Source organism: Bison bison, unplaced genomic scaffold (assembly GCF_000754665.1).
Source record: "Bison bison bison isolate TAMUID 2011002044 unplaced genomic scaffold, Bison_UMD1.0 scf7180017864451, whole genome shotgun sequence".
NCBI classification, from domain to species: domain Eukaryota; kingdom Metazoa; phylum Chordata; class Mammalia; order Artiodactyla; family Bovidae; genus Bison; species Bison bison.
This window is the reverse complement of record NW_011495013.1, coordinates 7,687,511-7,692,806: the sequence shown is the minus strand read 5'-3', so window position 1 is coordinate 7,692,806 and position 5,296 is coordinate 7,687,511. Positions and strand designations below refer to the sequence as shown.

At 44.2% G+C, this 5,296-nt stretch overlaps 1 protein-coding gene across 1 annotated transcript in view; it reads left to right on the top strand.

Moving 5' to 3' along the window:
* CNGA1 (cyclic nucleotide gated channel alpha 1) overlaps positions 1-5,296 on the top strand; it is a 38,022-nt gene that overhangs the window by 25,616 nt on the left and 7,110 nt on the right. The window lies entirely within an intron of this gene.

Below are 5,296 nucleotides of genomic sequence, written 5' to 3'. Positions count from 1 at the left end.
CCGGTCCCATCACTTCATGGGAAATAGATGGGGAAACAGTGGAAACAGTGTCAGACTTTATTTTTCTGGGCTCCAAAATTACTACAGATGGTGACTGCAGCCATGAAATTAAAAGATGCTTCCTCCTTGGAAGGAAAGTTATGACCAACCTAGATAGCATATTCAAAAGCAGAGACATTACTTTGCCAACAAAGATCCATCTAGTCAAGGCTATGGTTTTTCCTGTGGTCATGTATGGATGTGAGAGTTGGACTGTGAAGGAGGCTGAGCGCTGAAGAATTGATGCTTTTGAATTGTGGTGTTGGAGAAGACTCTTGCGAGTCCCTTGGACTGCAAGGAGATCCAACCAGTCCATTCTGAAGGAGATCAGCCCTGGGATTTCTTTGGAAGGAATGATGCTAAAGCTGAAACTCCAGTACTTTGGCCACCTCATGTGAAGCGTTGACTCATTGGAAAAGACTCTGATGCTGGGAGGGATTGGGGGCAGGAGGAGAAGGGGATGACAGAGGATGAGATGGCTGGATGGCATCACTGACTCGATGGACGTGAGTTTGAGTGAACTCCGGGAGTTGGTGATGGACAGGGAGGCCTGGTGTGCTGCGATTCATGGGGTCGCAAAGAGTCGGACACGACTGAGTGACTGATCTGATCTGATCTGATCTAATGCGATTGCAAAGATATTCTTTTGTTTTGTCATTTGGTTATTTCCTTCTGAAAAATTGACCTAGCCATGTTAAAAGTAGTATGTGTTTATTTGAATACATGTAGGAAACCCTTGTCTAGAGCATATGTGCAATTGCACTTCCATGTGGTTAGGGTTAGGGTGGCTGACCAAATAAATGAAACGTTATTAATCGTTCTCATTCTGAGTCAATATGTCTTAGGTCAATTTTCCCAGAAGACAGTCTCTGGGATGGAGGCTTGTATGTGGAGGTTTATTGGGAGTGCTTTCAGAAATGACACCTAGAAGGGAGTTAAGGCAGTAGGACTGGGTAGAGAGAGAAGCACAGCATCCATAATATACATTGATTCAAGTCAGAATTATTTGATACCCTTTCCATGGTGTAATTAACTTGCCACCAAGTGACCACTTCAAGTAATGGTGCTGTTTTAGAGTCATAGGATTAGTCTTTGTAACTGGAAGGTTAGACAGTATTAGCAGCAGTTAAATCACCTGGGTGAATGGGACCTCTGTGCTGGGCCCATACATCATCTCCATCTCTATCACCATGGTTGCTCCATTCATGTTCATGTGTGTCAGTATCATTGAAAATGCCAGTGACAGAGGGTAGCTTTATCAGCAGGCAGGTTTTTTTCTCCTTGCTTGTTTTTATTTTCCTTTTCCATGGCACCTGATATTTGATGGGCATTAACATGGGATACAGAGATTTTAAAACTTTGTGCCCATGCTCCTGAAGTCCATTTAGTCTGCCTGTTCTCCAGAATTATTTTTGCTGATCTTTAAGTATCTTTTCATCAGGTCCCTGACCAACCAGCCAATGCATTGTGACTGTCCATGAATCCTTGTACATTCTTAATTTGAGCCATTTCTTTTTTTCCCACAAAGTGGATGACTATGCAGTGTTTGACACTGTCCCATTGGTAAGATTAACCTCACTGTCTTTTAAGGCCACCTCTCCATAGTGCTTTTCTGTAGACAACAGCTCATTTTGGCTTAATCCAAAGTGTCAAACTGACTCATCATAGATCATGCTCTTTCAGCTGCTCATACAAAGCCAATATATGGCCATGATAGGGCAGGAGGAGTAGCTTTGAGACAGCAGTGGTAGATGATATGGGGAGAAGGTGCTGAGCCACCTGCTCAATCCCATATATACCACTTTATCATATGATAGACTGCAATACAACTTTAGGACTTATTAGTTCTGACAAGATCCAGCTCATGGTCAGCGGTCATTGTCTATCCTATGGTTAGATAATCCTCCTTAAGGTCCCAGTTAACTTGATGTCATTGATACAGATATCGTGGACCAATGTGATAATCTGAGGAATGTTCAGATGGCCCAGGTCCCTCGAGATTATGTCATGATAGTAGGTGGGAGAGTTAACATAGCCCTGGAAAATACTGCAGATGACATACTGTTGTCCATCCCTTGAGGATATGGACTGTTTATGACCTTCTTCCCTGAGAGTGATTAAATATAACGCATTCTCCCCGAATATAACACTGACCCAGAATCTTAGGGATCTGGTATAGATTGGGTGAGTGCATTGTTTTTCACATTCACCAGAGTGGCTGCAATGGGAGCTACTATTTGGTTGATTTTGCAGTAGTCTGCTGCTGTCCAGCAGGATCCATTTGGTTGTAGTAGGGGTCAGACATTGGATTAAATGAGGATGTGATGGGGAAACACCACCCCTGCATGCCTTAGGTCTTTAAGGATTGATTTCCTTTCCTGTCCAGGATGCAATATTGTTTGTTTTTTGCCAGAAGGTAGGAAACAGCTTTATGGCTTCCACTTGGTCCTCCTCACTACGTTAGCTCATATTCCACAAGCCAATAAACTTGTGCAGATGTTGTTGTTGTTGTTCAGTTGCTCAGTCATGTCTGACTCTTTGTGACCCCATAGACTGCAGCACGCCAGGCTTTCCTGCTGTTCACCATCTCCCAGAGTTTGCCCAAACTCATGTCCATTGAGTCAATGATGCCATCCAACCATCTCATCCTCTACTGGAGAAAGTATAAACACATGACACCTACTATGACAAGTATATTCAATAATAATTTCCCCAGTCTTTCCCGTAAAGAGAATCAATGGATTTCAAAGGAGGAGAAGGGGACCACAGAGGATAAAATGGTTGGATGGCATCACTGACTCGATGGACATGAGTCTGAGCAAGCTCTGGGAGTTGGTGATGGACAGGGAAGTCTGGCATGCTGCAGTCCATGGGATTGCAAAGAGCTGGACTTGACTGAGCGACTGAACTGAACTGAACTGGAGAAATGACCACAAGGGCGCATCTTCAGACCCAATGGAGGCCCCACAAATTACTACCAAACCACCATATGTCCCCCATTTTAATGGAAGGGGGCATGATAATGCTTTAGTTCCTGGGTCTCAATAACAAAACTTGGGTCCTCTGCCAAGTGGTCTTTAACGTATCTAGGCATTCTTTTTATCCCCCAGGGTGCGTGTCTGCCTGCTAAGTCACTTCAGTCGTATCCGACTCTGCAACACTGTAGCCCACCAGGCTCCTCTGTCTATGGTGATTCTCCAGGCAAGAATACTGGAGTGGGTTACCATGCTTTCCACCAGGGGATCTTCCTGACCCAGGGATCCAACCTGTGTCTCCTATGACTCCTGCACTGCAGGTGGATTCTTGACTGCTGAGCCATCGGGGAAGCCCCACTAGGGTACAGTTACCTAAGTAAATGACCATTGATTGTCTTTAAGCGAAAGACTGGGGAAATCATTACTGAATATACTTGTCATTGCTGTTGTAGTCTTTCTTCATGGGAGCTCGGCTTTTCCTCCAGTCAGGGGTTTCATTTTTGAAAGCTTACTCAGGTTTAGAAACTGTTCAAGGGGTTGTGACTTTTTATTGGTGTAACTTGCCCTCAACCTGCTGATCATCCATTCCTGGTTTTTTTTTTTTTTTATTGTAAATGTTAAACAGTACCCTAACAAGTCAATGGGATGCCCACCTATCTAGGAACGCAGTAGACTATTAACCCCTTCTATAGCTTTCTGTGGGTTAAGGCCCTGGCTACTGTGTGCTGCCGCTGCTGCTGCTTCAGTCGTGTCCGACTCTGTGCCACCCCATAGATGGCAGCCCACCAGGCTCTGGCATCCCTGGGATTCTCCAGGCAAGAACACTGGAGTGGGTTGCCATTTCCTTCTCCAATGCATGGAAGTGAAAAGTGAAAGTGAAGTCACTCAGTCGTGTCCGACTCTTTGCGACCCCATAGACTGCAGCCCACCAGGGTCCTCTGTCCATGGGATTTTTCAGGCAAGAGTACCGGAGTGGGGTGCTGTTGCCTTCTCCAGCTACTATGTGCACTTAACTGCTAATTACAACAATCAGGCCCACTTCTTTTCTGATGGGTAAGCACTGCCGCTGATCTCCATGATTCTAGATCCTGCCATCCCTATTGCTCTCAGGGAATCTGGTTCTATACCCAGGTCAGTGTCTCTCACTGCTCGCTAAAGTAAACAGAGGACAATACCACTGAGCTGCTCAGTGATGCTGGTGCCCCTCTCACCAGCACAGTCCCTATCATTTTTGTATCCTCTCAGCCCTCTTAGGGAACACAATCAGTTGCTGGGCTAGTTTGCTTACTTAGTATATTCATTTTAGCATGCTGCTTCTCTAAATCTTTCTGATACCTTCTTCCACCATCTGCCATGACATTTTGTAATTTTTATGTCACTTGGTATGAGCCATCACCTTTTCTAAACTTTTTTTAAATTTTATTTTATTTTTAAACTTTACAATATTGTATTGGTTTTGCCAAATATCGAAATGAATCTGCCACAGGTATACATGTGTTCCCCATCCTGAACCCTCCTCCCTCCTCCCTCCCCATACCATCCCTCTGGGTCGTCCCAGTGCACCAGCCCCAAGCATCTGGTATCGTGTATCGAACCTGGACTGGCGACTCGTTCCATATATGATATTATACATATTTCAATGCCATTCTCCCAAATCATCCCACCCTCTCCCTCTCCCACAGAGTCCAAAAGACTGATCTATACATCAGTGTCTCTTTTGCTGTCTCGTATACAGGGTTATTGTTACCATCTTTCTAAATTCCATATATATGCCTTAGTATACTGTATTGGTGTTTTTCTTTCTGGCTTACTTCACTCTGTATAATCAGCTCCAGTTTCATCCACCTCATTAGAACTGATTCAAATGTATTCTTTTTAATGGCTGAGTAATACTCCATTGTGTATATGTACCACAGCTTTCTTATCCATTTATCTGCTGATGGACATCTACGTTGCTTCCATGTCCTGGCTATTATAAACAGTGCTGCGATGAACATTGGGGTACACGTGTCTCTTTCAATTCTGGTTTCCTCAATGTGTATGCCCAGCAGTGGGATTGCTGGATCATAAGGCAGTTCTATTTCCAGTTTTTCAAGGAATCTCCACACTGTTCTCCATAGTGGCTATACTAGTTTGCATTCCCACCAACAGTGTAAGAGGGTTCCCTTTTCTCCACACCCTCTCCAGCATTTATTGCTTGTAGACTTTTGGATCACAGCCATTCTGACTGGCGTGAAATGGTACCTCATAGTGGTTTTGATTTGCATTTCTCTGATAATGAG